General features: G+C 41.7%; 1 protein-coding gene across 1 annotated transcript in view; it reads left to right on the top strand.

The window, feature by feature from the left end:
• Positions 1-16302, top strand: part of ano3 (anoctamin 3) — a 344977-nt gene that overhangs the window by 152134 nt on the left and 176541 nt on the right. The gene's annotated exons all lie outside the window — the stretch shown is intronic.

Below are 16302 nucleotides of genomic sequence, written 5' to 3' on the forward strand. Positions count from 1 at the left end.
GTCAGCCTTATGGCAGGCAGAAGACAATTTAATGTAATATTACATGTTCTGTGCTATTACATGACAAAGGTATTTTGATTCATGAGCATTGATCATCTCACTTCGAATATCATGAATTACCATAACTCTTTAAAATGTTTATGGAACAATTCATTTGGGAATGTGAATTATAACATGGGAATAATGTATTTTATCGAGAATAACTTGAATTGTCCTTTTTTTTCAAATTCATGCATAATTTATGCTGTAAATGTTTTTGGAACATGAACTGATAACACTGGAGTAATGCTAAGGAGGTGTTTAGGGCTTGAATGTTCTGGAAGTCTCCTTGGGAAAGGAAATGCATCATCACTGACTCAGGGCTCAGGGCTGCTCAGGAGTGCAGAAGGAGCAATCAAGGCAGCACTGGGGATCTCCAGCCCAAAATGAAGCTTAGTGGAAACATCACCCTACTTTGTTGTCCATGCACCCACTCCAGCAGACACCTCCTGCACTGTCTGGGGTAGGATCAGCTGGTGCCAGTCACATCAAAAACCCCACAACCAGAGGGGAAGCAAGTCGTCTTCAATCACAAGGAGCGACCTGCGAAATCTTTAGGGCAAGCACGAAAGAGAACACTGGGCGGAACGAAGTTAGGTAAATTACAAATGTAAAGATGAAAAGACACGAGAAAGTGAGAGAATATGCTGGCAGAGTTAAAATTGATCTGGTGAGGGAAATTAAAAGGCAAAAACAAAATTAGCAGGCTGAAAGAGAAGAACAGTTAGCAATTATTTTCTGAATTTTTATGATGGTCATTGAGAAGTTACGGATTCCCACACCATGCATTCTTAAAGCAGCAGCTCTGTTTGCAAAATCTGTGAGGACCCCTACTCCCCCGCACACAGCATGTTCCAGCTACTCCCGACAGGAAAGAGATCTATTTATGAATAATATTTATTTTAATATATGTGTGTAGGTTCTGTGTATATGTATCATTTGGGTGTGTATTAAGTCTGCATGTACATTTGCACTATTTTGCACTGGACTGGGGAGCACTGTTTCGTCGGGTTGTACTAGTACAATTGGATGATAAATAAATGAACCTGAAATTCAAGTGAAAGCAAAGTTGGGGAAACTCAGTAGGACAGTGTACAGTACAACTCCGATGATCTGAAATCGGATTATTTGGAATCCTTATTTATCCAAAATGGTTTTGGATCCAGAAGTGATGTCTGTTCACCTCTGAAAATTTTCGGATAACTGAGGATATACAAAACAATCGGAAATCCTCAGTTATCCAAATTTTTTCAGAGCTGAACTGATCTCACAGGTTGGAGAAAAAAAATTCACTCGACATGAGATTAAAATGACAATTGTCCTTGTTTCAGGTAACTCCCTCTCCTCTCTCTTTCCATTTCTTCTTTACCTATCCCTATTGACTTTTCTTCAACTCTCCCTCTCAAACTGTGTGCCATTGTCTTCCAGTTACAAGTGCTCGAAAGAATCCCTTGTCCCAGCATCATCAAGGAGAGCGAGACCTCAGGCTCCTGAGCAGGAGTGGGACCCGATGGGGAGGTGTCAGTGATCGGCAGCGGCAGTTGGGGTGGGGGGTGATGTACACAGGAAAATATTGGGTCTATGTCAGGGTCCAACATCGAGAACTAGGACACAAAGCTGGAATGAGCTCATGGGAAGATGGGAGGCTGCCTACTTTGAGTGTTCCACCGGGCCGGCAAGCCTTGCTGGAGATGGTCAGCGGAGGGAGGTCCCGGTGATTGGCAGTGGGGAGGGTTGGGGTTTGGCAGCATTATTTTAATGCTTAAAAAGCACTCCCTTGTTGTTGAAACATTGATGCAAGTGATTTGTTGTTGCTACTGGGCTGTTCTTTTTTTAAAAATGACCAGTAATCCGAAAAATTCAGTCAACCAAAATAGGTCCTGTCCTGACCATTTCGGACAATCACAATCCTTTATCCAGAACCCTTGGGGACAGTGTGTTCCGAATTTCGGATTTTTACGGATTTTGGAAAGTCAGATTTAAGCCCACCCGAATTATGCTGCCATATCTACCCCCACCTCCTTCCAGTGGCGCTGCCCATCTCCCCCCTCCTCCTTCTAGTGGTGCTGCCCATCTCTCCCTCCACACCCACCCAACTCGCGCTGCCAGTCTCCCACCCCCCCCAGCCTGCCTGACTTGTACTGCCAGTGTTCCCCCCCCCCCCCCCCCCCAGCCCATTTGTCTCATGCTGCCAGTCTCTCGCCTGCCCGTCTCACGCTGCCGTCTCTCTCCCCACTTGCTGGATTTTGGATGTTCAGATAAAGGATTGTGTACCTGTATAATGACACAAAAGCAAAGTTTTGGGGTATGAACAAAATGATATGAAGTACACTGTTTTACCTGGTGCATTTCCCCAGCTTTGTTTTACTTCAATCACGGTGGCCGCAGACTTTTGTGTATTACTTTTTAATTTGTTGTGATCAGAAACAAAGAATTGTTTTCAAAACTATGAATGACTAGATGGGAGCAAGATTGCTGTACTGCTGTCATATACTGCTTTTCTGACAATAGATTTATTGGGCAACATGGTTATTTTTTTCCTTCTAAACATGCAACATTTATTATGTCAAGTCTCAAGTCACACATTTTTGTATCCCTAAAATGGCACATTCTGAAGGAAACTAATCTAATCGGTGTTGAAGCCCATCATTTTTTTTTAAGAATGGCAAAAATTATCACTCAATACCAACAACTGTGACTGGTAACAGGGGCACAAAGATAGTTCTAAGATGGTTAGAAGGTTTTCAGAAGTTTGGGGGGGATGGATAAAAAAGTCCATCATCTGTTTCAATGAGAATTTTGTGCTTCATTGCAAATGAAAATCAAAAATCTGGAGATATTGGAAAATGCTAGAAACCCTTAGTAGATCAGGAGGCATTTGTACAAACAGTTAATATACCACATTTGGCCTCATGCCCTGATGAGAGATGAGGCTGAGGACAGAAACATCGGTGTAGGAATGGTTCTAAAACGTGGTATTGTTAGGTTGCTGGCGGTGGGAGAACTACTTGGACATACAATACCCAAGAGCATAAAAACAGCCAAAACAAACACTTGCATTGAAGGGATTTTTTCATAATCAAAAAGGTTCTTCACAAACAATTAATTATTTCTGAGTGTGATTATTCTCACAAAGCATAATTTGCCAATTAGCTGGTTAAATGCTTCTCAAGAACATGCTAATGGTTTTGTTGCATTTCAACAACTTAATATGGACCGATTATCGATAACTAGTTCAAGATTAAAATGTTCTAAGGGCAGGTATCACTGTTTGATCAATTCTATCTGTTGGTTGTTTATTGTTAGTTGTCTCCAAGTTGAGGAAATTACACAGGAAACACAACGTCATTGTTGTTAAACAGCATTCTAGAAGCACGTGCCAGTAATTAAAAAGGAGAATTCCTTCAGCATCTATTTTCCTGCACATTGCAAGTTCAAACTTCCAAGTAAACCATTGTATTATTTTCAATCCAAAAGCAAAACATTGTGCACCTAAACTCAAAAAGCAGGATGCAGGACCTACTTTGCACAGCAGGCACTAAGCACAGAAGCTGATTTCCCTTTGAAGACCTTTTTGGAATGGTTCTTGTGCAGGGCTACCTGAATACAGCACGGCAGAAAAGGGGTAGCAGTCATTTTGCTCCGCATTGCATCATTGCTGAGGCACTCTTCGGTCGGTAAAAGGCTTGCTGTCGTCTTACTCCGGATTGCAGTCACCTCCTTGTTAGGCACATGAAGCTTTGGATGGGAGCCAATAGATGATTTTTTTTTTGTCCCTTTGTCTTTGCTATTACAGCATTGAGACTTCAGGTCCTGATTTATTATACAGCAGAGCCAACACCATCCAAACAGAGCTGTACCTGTACAGCAGCTGTGAGTTAGTTTATTTTTTGCCTTCTGATATTTCAGTGGCTTTATTTTAATTCTGTCTGATGAGGCAATACCGAAACCAGCTTCATTAAAACAAGTTGTCTGGATATTATCACATGGTCATTTGTGGACGTGTGCAGCATGTAGATTAACTCTCATATTTTCTTATAACCGGTCTGTTTCTGTGCTGTACATTCTATGTAAAATTTTTGCCTACATCCCTTTCAGCTGTCAGTCACTCACACCTGGATGATCATATGGATACTCCTGGGATAGAAATTCATCCTTGGTCACCAGCACCAAATAGAAACAATGACATCAGTACCCCTGATGTATGATTCCATTGAAATGAGTGGAACTTGATATGGGAAGGTGAGTACAAAGGGAGCTAGCAAGATAATACTCAAATGGTGCTCAAGACTTGGGGTGGATTTGTACCCTGCTCATAGTGTTTCCCCTCATCCCTGAACCTAATCACTTCTTATTCATTTTTCAATTTTATGGAAGTATTGCTTCAGAAAATTTGTAATGGTAGGCTTGAGTCAATTTTATACAGACTTCGTATTTAGTTGATTTTTTGAGGATTTGACAAAGATGAATAAGGGTAAGGTAGTGAATGTTGTCTACGTATATATATATTTTTTAAAAACGTATATGTATATACATACATGTGACTATATATATATATGTGTGTGTATGTATATATTTTTTATATAATATATATATATATGTGTGTGTGTGTGTGGGTATGACAACGGCTCTGTATACGCTTATCTTTGTGAGGTTTTTCAGTTGGTTGTTTTTCCAGACTCTTTTGTGTAGTCTTCCAAAGGCGCTATTTGCCTTGGCGAGTCTGTTGTCTATCTCGTTGTCGATCCTTGCATCTGATGAAATGGTGCAGCTGAGATAGGTAAACTGGTTGACCGTTTTGAGTTTTGTGTGCCCGATGGAGATGTGGGGGGGCTGGTAGTCATGGTGGGGAGCTGGCTGATGGAGGACCTCAGTTTTCTTCAGGCTGACTTCCAGGCCAAACATTTTGGCAGTTTCCGCAAAACAGGACGTCAAGCGCTGAAGAGCTGGCTCTGAATGGGCAACTAAAGCGTCATCGTCTGTTCGGCTCCGAATCATGGGTCCTCTACCGGAATCACCTACAGCTCCTAGAACGCTTCCACCAGCGTTGTCTCCGCTCCATCCTCAACATTCATTGGAGCGCTTTCATCCCTAACGTCGAAGTACTCGAGATGGCAGAGGTCGACAGCATCGAGTCCACGCTGCTGAAGATCCAGCTGCGCTGGGTGGGTCACATCTCCAGAATGGAGGACCATTGCCTTCCCAAGATCGTGTTATATGGTGAGCTCTCCACTGGCCACCGTGACAGAGGTGCACCAAAGAAAAGATACAAGGACTGCCTAAAGAAATCTCTTGGTGCCTGCCACATTGACCACCGCCAGTGGGCTGATATCGCCTCAAACCGTGCATCTTGGCGCCTCACAGTTTGGCGGGCAGCATCCTCCTTTGAAGAAGACCGCAGAGCCCACCTCACTGACGAAAGGCAAAGGAGGAAAAACCCAACACCCAACCCCAACCAACCAATTTTCCCCTGCAACCGTGTCTGCCTGTCCCGCATCGGACTTGTCACCCACAAACGAGCCTGCAGCTGACGTGGACATTTACCCCCTCCATAAATCTTCATCTGTAAAGCCAAGCCAAAGAAAGAAAGAATATATGTGTGTGTGTGTGTGTGTGTGTGTATATAAAAACACCTTACTAAAGTCCCATATATATATGGGACTTTAGTAAGGTGTTTGATAGGTCTGTCATGCCTAGTTGATCCAGAGATCAAGACATCTTGGATCCTTGAGGAAGATTGGATTTAACATCGGCTTGGCCTGAGAAGACAGAAGGACACGCTGGAGGATATTTCTCTGACTGAACGCCTGTGCCCGGAGGTGCTCTGCATGGATTATCATTGAAATCTATTGTTTGTGATATTTCAAAAATATTTGTATGATTAGTAATTATTCAAATGATAAAATTGGTGGACCTGTGGTCAGTGAATAAGACTGTCAACGAATTCCGCAGGATATATATAGATAAGCACAGAAAAATGGCAGATGCAGTTTAATCCACTGAAATGTGTGATGATGCCATATGGAATGTTAACCATAAGGGCAGGACTCTCAGGAGCATTGATGCATAGAAGTATCTTGGGGTGCAAGTCCATAGTGGCAATACTATTGGATAGATGGTAAGAAAGAGATGAGGCATGCTTGCCTTCATCAGTCAGACTGAGTGTATAATTCAGGCAGCAAGTCGTGCTGCAGCTGTATTCAACTTTAGTTTGGCCTTATCTGACGCATTGTCAACAGTTCTAGACTCCACATTGCAGCAAGGATGTGGAGGCTCCAGAAAGGGTGCAGAAGAAGATCATCAGGACAGTTGAATTTCTTCTTCTACCCTCTCACTTATATCATCCTTCTACCTTTTACCCTGTGCTCCTCTTCATTCCCCCACCTTCTCCCCTACTTTTCTATTCATGATTTTGGTCATTTCTGATGAAGGGCTTGGGCCTGAAATGTGGCCTGCCTTTTTTGTATGCATGCTGTATGACCTGGATTTCTCCAGCACTTTTGAGTTTTGCAGATGCGTCAGGATTATGCTTGGATTAGAGAGTATTTACTATAAGGAGAGGTTAGACTAACTTGGATTGTTTTAGTTGGGTTGTCAGAGGCTGAGTGGAGACTGACAAATGTTTATAAAATATGAGAGGGGAGATGGCCAGAATCTCTTTCTGAAAGAGCTTCTGGGAGACGACCCAACAGAAGATGACCAAGGCAGCGGACCAGCGATTAAAGGACCCACAAAGGCTGTGGGCAACTTGCAGTCAAGGGACTCATACCAATATGGAGACTGGCTCATGAGAACCAGGTACCTGAACTGGGATCCGAGAAGGTCCTGAGAGCAACAAGGGCTCCCGAAGAGCCTTGGGCTCTGAAAACGTCCTGATGGTCTCAGAGGTTTGGATCTCGAGCTCAGGTTGCCAACAGATTGAACAGGAGTCTGTGAATGCTTCAGAGGCTGCGGGAGCATTGGAGCTGAATCTGCAGACACTCCGCGTCTCTGAAAGGACTTGCATTAGGAAGTCGATCAGTTTCACGTGGACATTTGCGAAAAGCTGCAAAAATATAGATGATCGTCTTATTGGTGCTTGTGGGACCTTACAGTGCACAAATTTCTTCCTCTAAAATATTAAAATACTGAGCCCACTGAAGTATTTTCTCAAAACATTTGTAGAACGTTGGAGAGCGAATGAGGAAATGGACCTGGGAAAAGGATCGTGAATTCTGATGGCTGAATGACCTTTAGTGGCTTAAATATCCCATAATTCAATTCTTACTCTAAAAGTAACAGCATAAAATTTAAATGTGCAATAACAACATCAGCCAAATGTCAACAGCCTACCTTTGAATCTCCAGTATTTTCACTGAAGCTTGTGGCGCACATGTTACAGGTACTCGGGGTTCACCATGGTCAGCGCAGGCATAAATAATCAGCGTTGCGAGTTGTCAATTCTAATGCGCATAATTATCAGTCAAGTTTAACATGCATCAAATAAGTAGCCAAACTAGAATTCAAACACAATAGTTTATAAATCAAGTTTGTAAAGAAAGCAAATAACATATCTGAGCTGAATATATCACAGTATAATATTGCACACAAATTAGCTCAATAATTTCTAAGATTGATCGCGTTTTAATCAGATTGAACCCCACACCTGCCAGTAAAGTTAATGCTCTGAAACCCTCTTCTCTGTGGAAGTAATCTTGTGTGCTGGGCTGGATTTTAGTTTTGGATATTTATTGTATGTAAAATAAAGTCAGTGTGAGTTCTACAAAGAGATTTGTCATCTGATTGTACGAGTACTGTAGAACCCGATGAAACAGTTTTACGGTCCAGAACCATGCAAAACACATATAGACAGACATAAGACATATATAGACAAATGATACCTGTATGCAGTACATATATTAAAATGAGCATTATTAATAAATTGAAGAGTCATTGACAGTAGTTTTTGCAGTCATTCAGCAGTCTCATTGTCCATACAAAGAAGCCTGTGGTTCTAGCTCTGATACTTCTGTATCTTTTTCCCCGACAGAAGTAGCTGGGAAATGCTGCGTGCAGGGTGATAGGGGTCCTTCCTGATTTTGTGAACCCTCCATACATCAATCCCGGTAAATCTCATTGATGGGGATGGAGGAAGTCCCTAGAGATCCTCCCTGGCACTTTTATGGTCCTGTGGATTGACCTCCCATCTGATGCTCTACCACATTGTGTTGCAGCTGGCCAGGATGCTCTTGACTTGAGCTCCTATGGAAAGTTGACAGAATGGTGGCCAGTAGCCTTGCCCCTCCTCAGCCTTCGAAGGAAGTGTTGTCACTGTTGTGCCTTCCGGACAAATGAGAAAATGTCGTGTGTCCAGGATAGGTGGCCTTAAGTGGACTCCAAGGAACTTGGTGCTTGCACTCTCTCCACTAATGAGCTATTAATGTCTAGTGGAGGATGGTTATCCCTGGCCTTCCTGGTGTAATAGATTTGGGTCAGTAGTAGAAATAGGAGCGGACTGAACACACAACCCTGCGGTGCTCAGTATGACGATGCTTGACATTCTGCTGCTGACCTGGACAGACTGTGGTCTTTCCATTCGGAAGTCCAGAATTCCGTTACAGAGAAGCCTGACGACATGAGCAGATACTAGAGCAAGAAAACTTTCTATTTAAGAGCATTGCTTAATAAATAAAGTGGTTCATCATTTCCTTTACAACCTCTACATATAAGACATGTTTGGAACTTCTCATACCACAATGGATTACTTTTCACAGTAGATTATGTGATTCACTAAAAGACCTGGTTCTGATGAGCAAGAATTCTTGTTCTTATGAATTTGTTCAATTTCTTGAAATGAAAAACAATAAGCAAGAACATCAATGACTTTAGCCAAGTACAATCAAACATTAAGTACAGGTACACAATCCTTTATCCAGACTTCTAAAATCTGGTGCCTGGCACTTGGAAGAGGTGGATGAGAAACCGGCACTTGGTGGAGGTGGCCGGGTGGCTGGCACTTGGGGAAGGTGGCCACATGACTTGAAGGGGGTGGGGTGGATACGGGAGCACAATTCGGGTGGGCTTTCCGAAATCTGGAAAAATCCAAATTTGGAACACGCTGTCCCCCAAGAGTTCCGGATAAACGATCATGTACCTATATTTTAATCCAAACTTTTTGTTACAGGTGGTTGTCATCACAGATTTAAAAGTAGTATCAAGGATGCCCTCAAAAATAATAAAGTGAAAAAGATGGTTCTGCACAGAGTGGGAAACCCAAAATGGACAGGGAAAAAAAACACAGCAGTCCATTAGCAAGCTTAAACAGCAGAAGAAAACAGGAAAGGCAGCAAAAGCATGTTATCTGCTCAATTCAAATCAGAACGTATCATAACAGAAAATATGGGGCCAGTCTTTTCCACACCACCTGTCCTTCCCCCAGACTGTTAATCAGCATTCTTTCTGCTTATTGCATTCTTAACACTTCCACCAAGATGCAGCCACTTCCACGTGAGGCTGAAACTGTTCAGGGCCCCTGAACTGACAAAGAGGATGTGATGGCTCTCCATTTACCCCATACGTGAGATTATTTTTCCTGAAACCTCTCTCATGCCCATCAACTCCATCCTGATTTTTTTTTTAACCACCCACCTCCACACCAAGGGTAACTTAGAGTGACCAATTTACCAGTTTCTGGGATGTGGCAAAAATGGAGCAATTACAGGAAAAATGTGCAAAGCTCTACACAAAAAAAAACCCACCCGAGAGGAGATCAAATCTGTTCATGGGAGTCGTGATCTTTAGCAATGCCTCTTCACTGGTATTGATGGGGGTCTACTAAATGTGCATTTTAAAAAAAAATCACACATATTGTGCAGACATGTCTGAAAAGACCAGATGATGATTAATTACATTTTTGAGTCAATATACTTTTTATTCTGGGAAAAATACATCCACTCTGCTTATGGGAAAGGAGTTCCAGAGCATCGCCCCAGTGAAGGGTCACCAATGTGTTTGCATGTGATGTGAGGGCAGCCTGCAGCTCGTGGTGTTTTCATGCAACCTACTGTGCTCCAACCTATGACTCCTTGTGGAGTTTGTGTGTGTCTCTAAAGTAATTTTCAGCTGTATAAAATCTGATTGTGCACTGAGTGGATAGATTGCTCCAATTAAATTGCTGATATTCAATGAGTAAACAATATTCAGATGTTATCAAGGAAACTTTATCCTTCATTAGAATTTCAATGGATGTTCATTGGAACAAACAGTTTTTATTTTAAGTGGTGTCTATAACTTTGCAATTTTCGCTGGTTTTGCGGTGAGTGAAACAAATATGAATTTGAGTGGTAACTTGAGATGAAAAAAGCATCCATAAAATCGACTGCACTGTTGAATATTATTTTCCTCTTTATTGCTGCTTGTATATGAAACAAAAACTCCATCCTGACACCAGGGAAAAGCCCAGTATCGACCCTGAGTCTTATATCAGTGGCATAGAACATATTCTGAGAGAGATGGAGAATAATCACTTGGAAAGGCAGACTAATCAGAGACAGCCATTGTGGCTTTGCCAAGAGCTGATTGAAATTTTTAAGATCTAATAAAGTGGTATGGAAGTGGATGTGCTCTACGTAGACCCTTGACAGGTCTAATCATAGAATGTAGAAATCTACAGTGCAGTTCAGGCCCTTTGGCCCACAGTGTTTTGCTGATTTATTAATCTACACTAACTACCTAATATTTACCTAATGCATAAGCTCCATTTTATTCTGTTTGATGTACCTATCTTATCTCTTAAAAGATCTTATTGTACCCACATCCACCACCATCGCTGGCAACACATTCAATGCAACCACATCTTCTCTATGAAAAATGTTCCTCTTACATCCACCACCCCCACCATACTTACTCTCAAGCACTATAAAACACTGCTTCCTCATGTTAACCTTTTCAGCTTTGAGGAAAAAGCCTCTACACAATCAATGCTTCTCATCACCTGGCACGCCTCTATCAGGTCACCCCCTCATTCTCCGTTGCTCCAAGGGGCGAATTGCAGAGGGTCCAGTTTTTTGCTTAGGTACATGCTAATTCTGCCCATGACCAGAATATTTAATCATCGTAGATGTTAGTGCAACTGGGCGACAGTCCTCGAGGCAACTCACTCTACTCTTGGGTACCAGGATGATTGATGCTGTTTTGAAGCAGGTGGGAACCTCTGACTGCAGCAATGAGAGGTTGAAAATGTCCATAAACGCTCCGGATAGTTGGTTGACACAGATTTTCAGAAGCCTTGTCACCAATATACAGGAAGGGTGTGTCGGCACAAGAGTGGATGCAGAGGAGATTCCTTAGGATGTTGCCCAGGATGCGGCTGTTCAGTAATGAGGAGAAACTGGTCTCCCTGGAGTGAAGAAGGTTATGAGGGGATATGATTGTCATAAAATTATTAAGGATATAGAAGGGGTAGATGACAGAAAACCTTTCCAGAAATCACAGGTAGATAGAACAAGAAGACGTAGGTTTCGTGGAAGGGGTGAGAGATTTAGAGGAGATGTAAGGAAGGCCTTAATCACTCAGAAATGGGTGAGCACTTGAATGCACTGCACGAGAGCGTGGTGGAAACTTGGTTGCTGACAACATTTAAGATGTGTCTAGATGAGAATTTCACTGGCCAAGGCAAAGAAGCCCATGGGCCAAGTGCTGGGTGATGGGATTAATAAGAAAGAGTGTTCGTTGGTTAGTGGTTTCCAAGCTGCTCAATTCTCTGATTCCATGAAAGTATCAAGAGATCTTTTATCGTTGAAGTAATCAAGAGGTATGGAAGTTAATATAAGAAAGTGGCACTACGAGTTCAAGGTCCATGATGTGTGCTGAATAATGGAATAGGTACAATGGGCTGGATGCCTGACTCCTACTTTCACTTCTTGTTAGCGGGAGTCGGCAACTGGCTCATAAAATATCTTGTGAAACAGTATTCAATGTTCAGATTTATTATCCTTTTTGGGATTGAATTTAAAAAAAACTAGAAACAAATTTAGAAATGATGCATAAGGGAATGAAAAACATCATCAATAAATAATTTCCATGAAGCTATGCCTTCCTGGAACTCAAATGGAAGTTAAATGACTTGTCTGAATAGTTTAGAAATTAATCAGAATGTGCCATTTGAAATATTGCCCTCAATGACTCCCAGGTGGCCGTTTGCCTCTTTGCTTTAACCCTTTGGACTCTGGCCATTTTTAACCTTTTATAATACGGCAGTGGTTCTCAACCTTTCTCTTTCCACTTACTTCCCACTTTAAGTAATCCCTATGCCATTGGAGCTCTGTGATTAGTAAAGGGGTTGCTTAAGGTGGGATGGGAGTGGAAAGGGAAGGTTGAGAACCACTGTTCTAGACCCAATTGTTACTGAGATATTTTGCTTGAGAACTATTGTCATTGGCCCATTTCCTTTGGAGTGATGAAACTGTGCACATAACGAGTCAAGTAGGTACCATTAAAACAGTGGCTGAACCACTGATCTATGGGTAAACCTTTACAATATGAACACCAGTTCAAACTAGCTGGAAGGGCATAAAACCAGTCCCTGAAAATCAGGACATGGAGTCCAAAGGGTTAAAAAGGTTGCTGTATTTGATTGTAACCATATATGTTTGGATCCAACCTTAGTCTGCAAATAATACAGTTTAATAAAAAGCCTTGATATTCGGCACCTATGGTGATTGGTAGATGCCGGATAGTGAATTTTTCAATTGCTTGAGATTGCATGTTGCATAGATTGGCCAACTAATGGCGAGGTATGCCAATTTTAATCTTACTTTTTTATTTTCCATCATTTTTTTTGCCGGTAATTTGAGGCTAATGGTTGCTTGCTTGAATTCTGGATACAAGGATTTTACTGCAATTTGTCTGGTGGCAAGGATGGGTTAAAAAAACAGGGAAGGTAGTTACAACACTAGTGTCACTCATGGCTGGACTGCCATAACACACATGAAAACTGGAAAGTTTCCAAAATTGCTGATGCTATTAAATTAAGATGCCTTTGGCAACAGTGAACAGAGGAGTATGAGACATGATAAAAACATAGTGAAAGATTAATCCAAAAAGCCAGCCCTAGAATTCATAAAATAAGTCAATGCAGATGAAAATGAATTTGGATATATGTGATCCACTGTGTTCGGGGGAAAATGAACTCTTGCGTGTGATTTAGGCACCATGAGGCCGTGAGCAAGCATGGCCATCAACCTGAAAGACAATTCAAACACTGACTGGAACAGTTAAAGCAATACACTGCACATTGGAGTAAATTATGTCCCATTCAAGACACTAATAGATCTATCTCAGATCAAGTGGCTGCTTTCTCTTCTGTAACATCTGGGCTACTATGGCCTACAGGTGAGTCATTTTTCATCTTTGAATACAGAACAGGTGCCACAGTTAGCGAAGTGGTAGCACAACATTGTTACTGCACTGGCAATAGGGACTCAGCCTGTGTACGTGTTCTCCCAGTGTCTGTATAGGTTTTCTCTGGGGACTCCAGTTTCCTCCAACCTTCAAGATGCATCAGGGGCTGTCGATCATTTGGGTGTAATTGGGCAGCCCGGGATCGTGGGCCGAAAGGGCCTATATTTAAAGTTAGTACAAAATAAAGCAAGGGTGTGAGACTTGTTCTCAGTTTCAAAGGACATGACTTGAGAGGAAAAAAGTTTCTTATCCTTGAGGAGAGATGGGCTCCCAAAGTTAAATGAAATAATGCAAGACAAATGGTTCATTTGATTCAAAACGACCTTCAAGTGCATTTACAACTAATTGCGTAAAATTCTTGTCAGAGAGCAAGTAACAAATGGGATATTGGGTGACGGTGTAATGCAACACTGGGAATAATTTATGACATTGGTAAATATTTTGCTCGAAAGAATTATGAGCAGGTAAAATGAATTATACGTGATTTCATTTGACATTAGAAGTTTAAGGATCACAATCACTGGAGTCGAGTTCCATTTATTCATCAATTCTGAATACTCCCACTAATAATAGAATTCACCCCATCAATTGTCAGACTACAACATATACATTAGATGGTGGAAATAGCGTCAAAATGGTGTTGGTACTGTTACAGCCCCATCATCCTTGATGTGTCTGGCTCCAATTTAGAGTGTGCTCAGGAATCCAAGCTTTTCATATGCAGGCTGGGTTTCTCCAAAGTAAACAGCATTCCAGATGGCATTTTAGATCACACTGGTTGAGAACAAGCACCCTGAAAGGACTGGAAAATGGTATGCTGATTTTATTAGAACAGTTAAATATTCTGTAAAGCAGTTCTACCGAATATTGAAATTCAGCTCTTGTGGTGCTTGGAGTTCAGCTCAGCCCTAAATCTTGCTGCACGTTTAAATTACAGAGTTTGGAAGAAACTGTGCCACAGTCCCATTTCAGGGGGAAGGCAGATACCGATCTGTTTATCAAGAATTGCTGTGTTTGTTTCATAGGGGATTGTGATAAGTGGTGTATTTTTGCTACCTGGCTTGAATCTGTTGATCTGCAGAATTCCACCATAAATTTCTTCTCTAGCCTAGTTAAATATTTTCAGAGTTGAAAACAAAAATGAAAGAAACTCAACTCTACACGCAATTCCTTCTTTTAGATTTTACCATCTGATATGGTGAAACTAAGAGTTAAGGGGCAATTTATCGTCATGTAATGAAGACAATGCCATGTTACACGGTTTTCATTTGCCGTAAGGCAGACGGCTTCATCATTGGGCAGAAAGAGCCTGAAGCGCCTCTTACAGTCTGAGAAAGAGAAGCAAAAGAGAATTCCTTCAGAGTTGCCAAGTGTCCATGGATCATCTCTAATGCCCCCACAGCTACACGGAGTTCAGTCCAAGCAGTCAGCAGCCCAAGCTCCAGATCCAAACCTCCGACATGATCAGGAGCCACTCAGTGCCCTTGGCACAGTCTTGCATCTCCGCTCCAATGCCTGGTACTTCTTGAGCCGGTCTCCAGCAATCCACAGCATGGTATGAATCTGCCCTTGTGCTGTTCTTGTCCTTAATGTTACTTGTAGTTTAATATGGTTCCCCTTTGGTGCAATACAAACTGAATAGAAGCCTTGTAGTGTGGCTTAACTACTTTAATTCAAATTATTGTCATTCATCTGCTACTTTCTAATTTGACACTGCAGGCTACCTTATAAGATGAAGAAATATCAAGCCAGATACTGGTACCTATAACTAATTTTTTTTGTTGCAGAAATTAATCAGTGATAAATTGTCTTTCTTTTGTTTCAGTCAAATCAAAATGGAGCAGTAATTACTATGACATGAAGGGTGATAAATTTGCCTTTGATCACTTTGCAGAAAATAAATGGAACTGAATGGTGCAGATGAATGCAGCTGTTCCTAATATTTATTTTAATGCCAATAGATGATTTTATCTCACCTCTCCCAAAGTTTAGCATCACGTAAAATTAGTTGGAGGAAAAGGTAAAGGAAACACAGAGGCTGCAGAAGGGCTTGGGCAAATTGGGAGAATGGACAGAGAAGTGGCAAATAAAGTATTATGTCGAAAAGTGTACCATTATGCACTTTTGTAAAAAAAAAAGGGCCAGATGACAAAGGACCTGGGATGCAGGATAGCCTGAAGGTAAACTTGTATGTTCAAATGGTGATGAAGAGGATGAATGCAATGCTGGCATTCATTTCAAGAAGAATAGAATAGAAGAGCAAGATTGACATTGAGGCTTAACAAGGCCTTAGTTGGAGTATTGTGATCAGTTTTGGGCTTCTTGCAGAAAAGATGTGCTGAATTTGGAGAGGGTTCAAAGGAAGTTTTCTAGGATGATTCTGGGAATGAAAGGGCTATCAAACGAGGAGCCTGTGTTCATTGGAATTTAGGAGAATGAGGGGTGATCTAATTGAAATGTTTTGAATGTTGAAAAGCATGGACAGAGTCGATGTAGAAAGGTTGTTTCCCATGGTGGGAGAGCCTAAGACAAGAGGACACACCTTCAGGATTCAGAAGTGCGTTCACTTTGAACAGAGATGTGGAGGAATTTCTTGAACAGAAATGCGGAGGAATTTCTTCAGCCGGAGGGTGGTAAATCTGTGGAATTTGTTGACACAGGCTGTGGTAAAGGCCAGGTCATTGGGTGTATTTAAGACAGAGATTGCAAGGTTCTTGATGAGCCAGGGCATCAAAGGCTATGGGGAGAAGGACGGGCTGTGGGCTGAGTGGCAAAATGGATCAGCCTCATTTGGCTGAATAGCCTATTTCTGCTCCTATGTCT

Source organism: Narcine bancroftii, chromosome 1 (assembly GCF_036971445.1).
Source record: "Narcine bancroftii isolate sNarBan1 chromosome 1, sNarBan1.hap1, whole genome shotgun sequence".
Lineage (NCBI taxonomy): Eukaryota > Metazoa > Chordata > Chondrichthyes > Torpediniformes > Narcinidae > Narcine > Narcine bancroftii.